The 12,228-nt window shown below is 43.9% G+C and overlaps 1 protein-coding gene across 6 annotated transcripts in view; it reads right to left on the reverse strand.

Moving 5' to 3' along the window:
• The window catches only part of ELF1 (E74 like ETS transcription factor 1), a 118,600-nt gene that overhangs the window by 61,332 nt on the left and 45,040 nt on the right, over positions 1 to 12,228 (reverse strand). The window contains exon 1 of one of the 6 annotated variants that reach the window (XM_019500503.2): positions 2,923 to 2,976. The exons of the other annotated variants lie outside the window; for them this stretch is intronic. The gene's annotated coding sequence lies outside the window, so the exon portion shown is untranslated. Of the gene's footprint in view, positions 1 to 2,922; positions 2,977 to 12,228 lie in introns of those variants that run through there. 6 annotated transcript variants of the gene reach the window in all.

The raw sequence follows: 12,228 nt of genomic DNA on the forward strand, positions 1-12,228 counted from the left end.
ATCCCACCCAGGATTCACCCCCACAGGATCTCTGTGTTTATGATATACTATGTAAATAAATATAAATAATATATGAATGAATGGCATGGAAAGGGAACATCAGGTTCTCCAATTTATCCCTGCTTGCAGTACTAGAACAAAGGGGAATTAATTTAAATGGAAAAACAGTAAACTAAAATTGACTAAAGGAAAACAATTTAAAAATAAAATGAAGCCTGGTGGGATTCAATACTATAGATAGGATAGAGCCAAGAGCTTACTAATTTTACAAAGAGTATTAGAGATGTCTATATGGACATCTACATGGAAAAATGTAAAATTGTATGTTAGTTAAGCTTGTAAAAAGAAAACAAATTCCAAAGGGATACAAACCATCACACTTCAAACTTCTGACAGATATTAGACAAGCTTCCCATAAAAGGCAGAACTCCTCCTACAGTAGTTGGTCATTAATAGACTTTTGCACTTTCCTCTGAAACAACTGATAAAGCCCAATGCCCAAAACAGAAAAGATAACCATTAGTCTCATCTGGTATGGTAGTTCTTCTTCTGTGTGGAATAAGTTTCCTATTCTAGTTCAACACAGCCCTTGACTCCACATTCAAATCCTTCCCCTCTGTAAAAAACAGAGTGGGCAGATCTTATTACAGTTTATTAAGTCTATGAAGAGAGGAAAATAAAAAGACCTCTAAATTATTCTTTCTCCCGTAATATCAAGTGTCCCTTACTCTTTATACTGTAAACATTTTGGACGGTCTGTTTTTATATATTGGGCAGGGAGATTGTGGTGGAGCACCTTTGGGGTGCTTGCTATGTGGCAGGGGCTGCAATAGGCTGGGGCCAAGCCCAGCAGGGAAGGAAGCCAAGCAAAGCCCCCAAATCTCATTTTAAAGGGGGAGGTGTGTGGCGGTGCACCTTGAGGGTGCTTGCCATGTGGCAGGGGCTGCTGTAGGTTGGGGCAGAGCCCAGCAGGGAAGGCAGCCAAGTGAAGCCCCCACCAGATCTCATTCCAAGTGGGGAGGTGTGTGGCAGAGCACCTTTGGGGGTGCTCACCACTTGAGGGCTCTCACAGGCTCTGAGGGGAGCCTGCTTTGGAGGAGCAGCAGGGGAAACCTCCCCAGTTACCATTTTAAGCGGGGAGGTGTGTGGCAGGGCACTGTTGGTGCCTGCCACTTTAAGACCTAGGCCAAGCAGCCGGCAGGTGCCTGATTACGGTGGCCATTTTAGATCTCTGGCCGCACATATAAGCAGCTCAGTTCCCTGCTGGCTGACAAGGCAGCAACATGACCTGGCTGCAAGGCTTGATGGAACACCCTGGAGGTAAGCGAGGAGCTGTAGGAGATGGGTTGGAGGCTCCTGGTCCTGGGCATGACCAGTAAGGGGGCGGAGATGTGGAGCCCCAGCAAAGGGGGAAAACCCAAAGGGCTGAGAGCCCTGTATGTTTATATGTATAGAGTTGCCCCTGGAAGGGGCCAGAGCAAGATCAGACCCGGTTGGGTAATTGGCTGGCCACTACTCCAGTGAGGGTCACGGGAGAGACCCAAAAGACGGTACGTGTGCCACCCAAGGTATGAACTAGGTAAAGCCTATGGCCTAAGGGGCCCGCTCAAACAGGGAGCAAGGCAGTATAAGCTGTCGATGTGAGAAAGAGACCCTGTGAGAGAGAGTGTGTGTCTGAGGCCTGACAATGAGGCCTAAGCTTGTTCTGGCTGCAGGCCGAGAGCATATTGTCATCTGGATGCCATCTGTGAGGCATGGGCTGCAGTGTAGGGGAGGTACAGAGCCACAGATGGCGCCCCCTGGCATCGGGGTTTAAAATGGGCAGCCTCCCGCCTTAATTAACATCATATTAATTACCAATAAGGCATGGCAGGTGAGTTGGGTGGGTAGTATGCCCATAGGCAAGTGGGGAACCTAGCACTGTGGCTAGGCAGGGAGCCCCACATTGCCACAGAGATGCTTGCAGCCATGCCAAATCCCACTGTTTGCAATGTAAAGGGGTCTGTCAATGTAAAGGCAGCAGAAGGATTTGGATCCAAGGTAACTGACTTGTTAATAACAATCATAATCTAATAAATAAGTCACAGGGGAATCCTCTTTGCTAAAGTAAAAAAAGGAGGGGAGGTTGCAGTAGCTTTTCTGATCAGGTGACATACTTTCCAAGCTATCAATAAGCAACCTCTACCAGGTATTGGAATTAATCTTCCAACTAGTTTACGCTAAAATCATCACAAAACTGTCTAGCTCACAAAATGGTAAAAACTTTTTTTCTTTTTTTAACCACTGTGGGCAGCTGTTAATAATTCATTACTGAGAAATACTTCATGCTGTTGACCTAACATATTGACTATTTTATTAGCCTATCACAGGAGTGACCATGCTAAAAATACATGGTTTTTAAACTGCCAAAGAAGGAAATTTTACTTTAAACCTATCTCTAATGGTTTCTTGTCAAAGTTTCTCATTCAGGGCAAGGTTGGCTGCTCAGACCTAGATAAGCCCAGATCAGGCAGCAGAACTCCCCCAAGAACTGCTATAGGAACTTAAACAGAAGTGGAATACTGCATTAAAACACCACCTCTACAACTAATGCAAGGTGCCATGCTTCCATTTTGTTGGCAGCCAGGACTATCAAGAAAGTGCTGTTAAACAAAAAAGCATCATTCCTAGGAACTACTCATTTTCTTCTACAATGTACACTAATGTTGATGACTTCTATAGGGCTGCCTTTGTAAATTGGCTTTGCTTACTTTCATTTATGTGCACCATTAGAAAACATTTTGAACATTAGTTTGGCTTTTTCTGCACTACCATCATACACACCCACAAATCTAGTCACACCACAGTATGCTGTAAGCCTCTGATATATACTCATATTTACTATGGAGTTTCTCTGTTGTTCTTAAATGTAAGTAATCTTACCTTTTACCCCTCTGAAATCAATGTGAAAGCAGTGCAGACTAGGCAATACTCCTTGCCTCTTTGCTGTCAGCTGTCAGCAGTATGAACAGCCATAATCCACTGAAGCAGGCTGCTATTACTCAGCTAGACTTGAAATTCCAGTTCTTTCACATTGCTGTCTATTTTCCTTCATTAAGCTTGCCTGTCCAACCTTGTATCAAATTACATGGAGCCAACATTTATAGCACCTTGCAAAACAGTCAAACATATCACATACCTCAGTCTGCCTATACCTGCTGCCCTCACATTTAATTCCTGTTGTCACCAAGGGAAACTGTTTTGCACTAAAATTGTCATTAAAAACAGATTTCTGAAAAGCAAACAAACCTGGTATAAAGGGGACATTTTCCCCTAATACACCAGCTAACGGACAGTACCCAAATACTCCAATCAACAAACAAGGTACTGACACATTCTTAATACAATTCCAAATCATTTTATCATCCTACAATTTAACCTTACAGACTTCCCCTGAAATACAGTGGGACATACAGCTTCTGAAATGCCAATATGACCAAATGCCTTTGGGGACAGTAAAAAGCAATGAGGTTTATACTAATGCAAACAGAAATTATCTTGTACAGACATCTTTACTTGATTTTCTTTCAGCTTCTCAGAAAATGTCTGTTTATAGAAGCTTAAAATGTATCTATCAGAATTCAGGATGATCAGAGGAAAGCCTACTTAGACAAATGCCACACCTCCCCTCCGACTGCACTGCTTCTAACTTAGGGCAGGAGGTAGCCAAACTTTTTTGACACATGACTGGTGTGGTTACTGCAGATGGAATTTCTGGCCTGCAAGTGTTTCAGGGCTGTTCCTTTGCGTGACAAACACATGGCACTGCCTTCAGCTTGTTTTGTTTTCCTGTAATCATTTTACACCACTTTGCCTTCCTGGAGTGGCAGACATGTGTGCTGTTTCATCCACACTCGAGCTTGCCAGTCTGCCTCCATTAAACCTGGAGCGTCAAGTGGGGAGGAAAGAAAACAAAAACAAACAAAGCTATTCCAACTCAGGTGGCTTAGGAACCGTGTGCATAACATTTCAACTGTGATACTGTTACTGTGGGCCAGGCAAAGCACTTTGTCCATTTCTACATTAAAATCATTTTCAAATTGTATGCGTCATGCTTCAGAACCTAAAGAATGAGAAAGATATGTATCTAGTATATAACTGCTAGCACAAACGCCTTTCTTAGCCACAGAGAGTGACTAACTTCGGCAGGATGGACAATGTGAGGTAAGGTTCTCATTAACAGCCATTCAACAGGCCAACTCCTGCACGAGTATACAATTTGATTCATTCTTTTGTTTAAACTAAGTCTGCTATCTCGTTAATTTATTTTGATTTTTGTCTGAAGCTAACAGACTTTAATCTCTTTTTTTCATCATTTTAAGCTACACAACTTAACGACAAAACAACACAACTTCAGTGCTTATCAGTGTCCTTTCTTAACTGCTACAATGGAGTCCTCTGGGTCTGACCTAGCAGAGCACCTTATTTAACAATAAATATTTTTTTCTATAAGTATAGGATATGGGGCGGGGCGTTCAACAGTTCAGTAGCAACAATTCATTCCCTTCTCCCTCTAATTTACAGGCCTCACCAGTTGAGAAGCCTATCTTTTCAAAGGATGGATCTGAAGCTTTATTGATTTACATTATTTGTTGTGATGAGTCTCACTTAGGTTTCCTCACATATGAATATGAAGTACTTCAACCATAACATGGGTATGTTGGTCCTCTGATTTTACCACAGGAATTCGAAGTGGAGGCTCCACAAAATAAGCAGGAAAGGATCTGCCTTCCTGGCTTGAATCAGAAACAGCATGATCTCTGTATGTTGCTGCCAGAAATAGGTTTTTAACCGCTTCTAGTGATAGTTTTGTCACCTATTTTCAGATGTTACCAGTCTCCCCTGCAACTCAGTTTTCAGTTTCAGATTCTTCAGAAAGGCTTCACTAGGTGACCTAATGTGATGAGTGGACAGTGACAAATAATAATATGGAATCCAACCTTTTTTAGGGTTTGGAGGATCCAGCATCACTATCAACTCCTGCAAGAGTAAGTATTGAGGCTGGGCAAGCAAAGAGAGATTAAAATCTCAGTCAACAATCTCTCAAAGTAGTCATACAATATATCATGTGAAAATCACCAGGGTTCAACATACGGTACTGTTTCAAAATGACCTAAAGAGCTCATTACCTCCTATAGGTAGAAATGCTTGGACTAGAAAAGCCTGTAGGAGCAAGAATTAAAGGTAGTATGGGGGGAGACAGGCACAACATACTAACCTGTATCAGCAGCCATATTGGTTGATGTGAAACACTGGCACACAAGGAAGTGGGATGTGACAAAAGTCAGATTTCATAAATACCCTCCTTTTGAGATTCTGCTTTGCAGTGACCCCGCCTCAGAAGAAGACATATTTCAATTTAGTGTTTGATGAAGATTTTTAGTGATGAGCATTTTAAACAAAAACACAATACATTCCTTCTTTTATTACCTAAAGGGAACTGCTGTAATTGCAGAGCAACTACATGTCTGAAGAAAGGGGTAAAAAAATAAAAATAAGACCGCAGATAACATACTGAACACAGTATCTGTAATCTTTTTTTCACCAAGGTTATGTCCACTGCTGGGTTTTTCTTGCCTTTTTCAATACAAAGAATTCTGTGACGGCTGTGTGGTATTTGTATTCTATCCTCTGCCCTCCCTTGGCATAATCCTATTCTCTGCCGTCACGAAAAGTATTGAACCATATGGGAGGGACACTGAAGTGCATTAAAAGTTCTTCCCTGCTTTGGGATGCTTTCTTAAACTAGGAGATAAATTTATAGTAGTCCTGGAATGCTGTGCATTCAAAAGCTTTTCTAAGTCTATTCCAACCATGTAGTTGGTCCAATAAAAGATATTAGCCACAAAAATGCTTGCCTCTGACATAAGTTCATAACTTTCTTTGTGAGCCAGACTATACCCCTGAATTCCTAAACCTATTTTCCCATGTGATTTTCCTTGTTTTTTAAGATCACTTTAACTATCATTACTTTTTATTGAAGTGATATAGTAAGAGGGCTGGACTTTAGGGTTCACCTTACCATTTAAACCAGGGGTGTTAAACATCTGGCCCATGAAGCTATGGCATCAGCCCCCACTGCTGCATGTAGGTCTTGGAGTGACCAACAGGCAGCACACTGGCTGTGCTGGGAGGTCCTGCATGCCATACAGGGTACCTGTTCCAGCTCATGTCATGGAGTGGCTGCTGCAAGCAGCATAGCCTCGGAGGTGCTGCGTGCCAGTCTGGGGCCGTGCTGTATGCAGCAGCTGCTCCAGGCAGCAGCAGCAGCTCCAGATCTGGAATGCAGGGCTGGTCAGTGGGCCTGGTGCAGCCCGCAGACTGACCCCATGCCACTCATCTGGCCCACAGGGCTGGATGAGTTTGACACCCTCTGCTTTAAATGCTAGAACACACTTGTGATAATTCTATTTGTAAGTGTAAATTAAAATGTTGTGCCATTGTTTTGACCTTCTTTTCACTTCCTGCATGGATGACTTGCACTTGTTTTCCTTGTCACCATGGGATGAGGTAAAAAATTAGAAAATACCCCGGCCATGCTCAAGTAGTCAAGGATAAGGTTAAACATTCTCCCTTGCCTCTGACATGAGGCTAAAAATTCCCCTTAGATGTTGGAGGAAAAAAGATACCTACCAAACAGGTTTGTTCTCAACTAAGGGAATGTTCTCAAATGCTAACTGAAACTGAACTTGAAATTGGAAGATGAAATGAAAAAAAATTTAAAAATGAGGATGAAGTGTGCCCGTGGTTAACCACCACACAGCCAGAGAGTTTCAAAATAAAGTTTTTGATGCAAGTTGCCAATAACTGTCTGCTTTTAGGCAGTCAATTACTTAACTGGGAGGAGGGTGGTATGCAACACAACAAAAAACTCTGAGGTTCTGCTAGTCCTCTATTTTAAGCAACTTTAATGCACTTATCACCATGCCCAGAGACAGACTACTCCCATTAAAATCATTAGTGCAGCACTTCACTCCTACACAAAGGCAGCTTTTCCTTCCTCCTCTCCTTTCTTCCTTCCCTCTCTTCCCCCACACACCTGATGTTATTGAGAGTGTTATTTTGAGGCAGGTTATGATAGCCTTTTTTTTTCCTTTTAAATCAACCTGTTTTTAAATTAAGAAAAACTGAACTGGAATTTAAGAAACTTTCCTGGATATCCTTACCTGACAATTTCTTTCTATTAATCATAGAATCATAGAAGTAGGGTCGGAAGGGACCTTGTAGATCTTCAAGTCCAACCCCCTGCCTGGGCAGGAGGGAAACTGGGCTCAAGTGACCCCAGCCAGGTAGGCATCGAGCCACTTCTTAAAGACCCCCAGGGTAGAAGCCAGCACCACTTCCCTTGGAAGTTGGTTCCAGATCCTAGCCACCCTAACTGTGAAGTAGTTCCTACGGATGTCTAATCTAAACCTACTCTCCAACAACTTGTGGCCGTTATTCCTTGTTATCCCAGGGGGCGCTAGGGAAACAAGGTCTCTCCCAAACCCTTCTGGTCCCCCCTAGTGAGTTTATAGATGGTCACAAGGTCCCCCCTTAGCCTTCTCTTGTGAAGGCTGAACAGGTTCAGGTCCCGTAGCCTCTCGTTGTAGGGTCTGCCCTGCTGTCCCCGGATCATGTGGGTGGCCCTCCTCTGGACCCTCTCAATGTTGTCCACATCCCTCTTGAAGTGGGGTGCCCAGAACTGGATGCAGTACTCCAGCTGTGGCCTGACCAGTGTCGCATAGAGGGGAAGGATCACCTCCTTGGCCCTACTTGAGATGCACCTGTGGATGCATGATAGGGTCCGGTTAGCCCTGCCAACCATGACCTCGCATTGTCGGCCCATGTTCATCTTGGAGTCACTCCAAGATGAACATGACTCCAATGATGACTCCAAGATCCCTTTCTGCCTCCGTGCTCTCAAGAAGGGAGTTACCCATCTTATAAGTGTGCTGCCGGTTACTACTGCCCAAGTGCAGCACCCTGCACTTATCCATATTGAAACGCATCCTGTTTTTGTTAGCACACCCTTGCAACCTATCCAGGTCTTTCTGCAGTCTTTCCCTCCCTACTAGCATGCCCACCTCACCCCAAATTTTGGTATCATCAGCAAATTTGAACAGGTTGCTTTTCACCCCGTCGTCCAAATCGCTGATAAAGAAATTGAACAGTGCGGGCCTAAGGACCGAGCCCTTGGGGGACTCCGCTGCCCACTTCCCCCCAGGTCGAATATGACCCGTCCACCACCACCCTCTGAGTACGACCCTTCAGCCAATTAGCAATCCATCTGATCGTGTAGGCATCGATGCCGCAGTCACCTAGTTTTTTAATGAGGATGGGGTGGGAGACCGTGTCAAAGGCCTTGCTGAAGTCCAGAAAGACTACATCCACGGCAACACCTGCATCCAATGCTTTTGTGACCTTATCGTAAAAGGCATTCAGGTTGGTCTGACATGACCTGCCCCTAATGAAACCATGCTGGTTGCCCCTGAGCATCATCCCCAATGCCGGCCCATCACAGATGTGATCCTTGATGAACTTCTCAAAGAGTTTCCCCAGGATTGAGGTAAGACTGACGGGCCTATAGTTGCCCAGGTCCTCCCTCCTCCCTTTCTTAAAGATGGGGACCACATTGGCTATCTTCTAATCATCTGGCACCTGGCCCAAGCACCACGAGAGCTCGTAAAGTCGTGCCAAGGGCCCAGCAATAACCCCTGCTAGCTCCCTCAACACCCTGGGGTGGAGAGCATCTGGACCTGCTGACTTGAACACATCCAGCCCCTCCAGAAGCACTCTAACCCGGTCCTCCTCAACCTTAGGTCTTGAGGCGTTCCCCTCGAGTCCGTCTTGAAACACTGTGGGGGAGTCCCAGTCCCTGCACAAGAAAACAGAGGTGAAGACCAAGTGTCTCTTCTTTGACTGTGAGTTAGTATTCCAGTGTAGGTTTTCCTTCCATCACACATCTTTTGGCCTTGAGTACATTTTCAAAAGTATGTAGGTCCCATTTTCAAAAAAATACTTTAACAGTAAAGGTGTCTACTTCTGTAAGTTTTGTTGATTTATATATATGTGGAATAACTGAGACAGCAAAACCTCCCCTGTTGTACATGAAGTTATACTGGGATAACCTATTCCAGTTTGGGGAGGTGAAATAACCTATCACAGTGTGAAATGTCTTGTACTAGTTTAAATAGACCAGCCTAGTTATGCTGGTTAAAAACAAAACAGTTATACTGGTAAAACATTTTAAGTGTAGCCCAGGCCTAAGTCTCTCTGAAATGTGAAAAACTCTTAAGTGCCTAAGACCCTGATCCACAAAAATATTTAGGCGCTGAATTCTAAAACAGGAGTTAGGTGTCTAACCCTATGTGGATCAGCACTTGCATCACTTTTGGAAAATGGCAGTTTAGGTGCTTTTTTAAATTTTACCGGTCTCTAATTTAGGATTTTAAAGGGTTGGTACGATGTTCAATTGAGTTACCTAGTTCAATCCATCCAGTTTAGAAAGTTTTAACTATAAAGTTATAAAGTGTAATTCATATCAACCTAAATAACTCCATCTCACTTCATACCTTTAAAGCCATCTAGATAAGGTCTGAGAATATTTTCAGAGGTATGACATGATGAGCCTCAACCCCATAATTAAGGTGAAGATGTATTTGCTGTTTATACAACTGATTTTCTCAGTGCTCTAAAAATCCACATGTGCATTCAGATTTATTGAAAATGTATGTGCCTCACTAGGGTCCAGACTCAAGAACAAAGGTCTGCCTAATCCTATGTGGCCCATCAGGCAGCTTTTGCAGCCACAACACATAAAAGAATATGACTAGCATTGGATCTGGCTATATTAGACTTCCCAGCCCAAATGACAAGATACCCACTCAGTTAGGGTCACTGGAGACAGTCTTTGGTATGACTTCGTAGCGGTGCTTGAACTCATACCTCTGGACCCACAGTGAAATACTGCCTTGCTGCTGTACCCACTCAGCTTGTCTCAGGTGTGCCTCTCTGAGATTCAGGGTTACGCTAATAAACAAACTTGCAAGTAGAGACAAACAATCTAATTTGTGGATTCCACCCCCCAGTTACAAAGCATTAGGATCCAGCATGGTCTGAAGTGTAGGGATGGGAAGAGCTAGCCGTCTAGACTAGGGACAGAAGTTGCACACAAACTGGTTTAAGTGATCAGAAACTGGTTTAAACCTGTAACAGAACAGAAGTTCAGTGCACATAAACCAGTTTCAAAATAGCAGAAACTGGTTTAAGATAAACCTGGCTGAATATAGTATCAGACTTAACTAATTTGAGTCAAACCAGTTTATAAAACCTCTATCCCAGCCCCCTTCCTGGTTCAAGTTAAATCACAGCCCTCAGTATCCCAGCATACTTTCCAACCCTGGGCTGGGCTTTGCTGTCTGCTCCAGAGAGCAGGGCTGGCCCCGCCCCTCTACTCCCAAGGGGACAAGGAGCAAGCCAGGCTGGGAAAGCAGCCCAGTCTATGTGGGGGAGATGGGGCGAGAAGCACACACGCTGTCCCCATCCCCTGGCAAACCCTGGCTGCAGGCTGGGGCCAGGGAGGGAGTTAAACACCCCTTCCCCTACTCAAACCTACTGCTGGCTGCAACTGTTGACTACAAATCCCAGAGGCACCTGGAAGCAGGAAGAAATGATGAGCAACCCTGCAGAGCCCTGCTGCTTTAATTCTGGACTGCAAATCCCAGAGACCTCAGGGGGGAACCTGCAAATCCCAGAAGAGGAAGTGAACACACAGCCTGAGAGCTGTGCTCTAGTGCCCCACGGCTTCTAGCCTAAGCCACTGCAGGCATGTGACTACATTTCCTGAATCAAAGGTAAATGTCTGTTCACTTCTGTTTGAATTTAATCTGTGCAGCTTGGACTAACCTGAAAAGACTGAATCAATTCAACCTTGGGCTTTTTTGACTGTCTGTACCTAGCTATAGGGATCAGCAGGTCTACTGAACCTGGTTATTCACAGAAATGAAGTTAAATTATCTCCACGCTTGCAGGCAGGTTTAAAAACCCACAGTAGCATTTTATAACCATGAAACACAAGTCAGAGATCCAAAAAATTAATATGAATAAGAAGCACATTTAGATTCAGGACTTAAGTGAATAAGGGGACAAGCAGTAAAAAGGTGTCTGCAAAAATCTGCACATCTCATTTTGTATTATCTTGGGAAATGTCTGGACCAAAGCCCAAACAATTCCTTTACACATATACTCATAGAAGACATGGGTTTTCACTACTGAATCTGTTTGGTCATTCTGTATTAAAATCAGTGAGTCCACTAGAAAGTGGACATGCTGCAGGGGCAAAGGCACCATTTTCTCCACGTACAACCATGGGTCAAGATTTGGCCCCTTGCAGTGAAGCCCTCATTCACAAATTCACTTACACCTTCAAATAGAAAAGCTGCTGTGCTGACAAATTCAGGAATGGGACCTGTGAGGGATGAATCAGGAACACTTGAGAATGGTTCTACCTACCTTTTAAAGATTAGGTAGACATTTTTCTTCTAGGCTTTGGGTTATGTGCTTAAAGAACAGTTACCTAACCTGGGGCCCAGAAAGTACTGTAATGAAAAAAATAAAAATATGCTTGTTGGAAGAGGGCAGGGAAGGGAGGCAAACACTGGAAACAAACATCTGAACTTCCCTCAAAAATATCACAGCCATTGAAAAAATGGAGGAAAAATCTACAGGAACACCAGATGGTACTTGTTAGTCTATCTCCTCCAAGTTGGGTGAGATGTAAAACTACTAGAGCGTGGAGATTAAATGAGCACTGGCTCTCATTAACACTCCCATCACATCAGTCTTATCACAGGGATTTACCTCATACCCAAACAGAAGGGGAATGAGGGAAAACAGTGATTAAAACAGAAAGTGAACTGCAACCTTAACAACTTTCACACTGTCTGTTGTAAAATGTAAGGAGGATTTGTTTTAAATATAAACTACATTGTTCCCAATTCTGTTTTTATTTTGGTACTTAAGACTTGATCTATAACAAGAGTTTCCAACCTTTTTTAAGGAGTTTACCCCTTCTAGTGCGTACCCCTCCCGGACTCTACCCCCTAAAGGAGTGGGAGGGGGGGTCCCCCCCACCCCCACAGCCAGTTGACAGGTGTGGGGGGGGGGGAATCCCCAGCAGCTGGTTGATGAGCTGGGGGGGGGGGGGGT

Source organism: Alligator mississippiensis, chromosome 1 (genome assembly GCF_030867095.1).
Source record: "Alligator mississippiensis isolate rAllMis1 chromosome 1, rAllMis1, whole genome shotgun sequence".
NCBI classification, from domain to species: domain Eukaryota; kingdom Metazoa; phylum Chordata; order Crocodylia; family Alligatoridae; genus Alligator; species Alligator mississippiensis.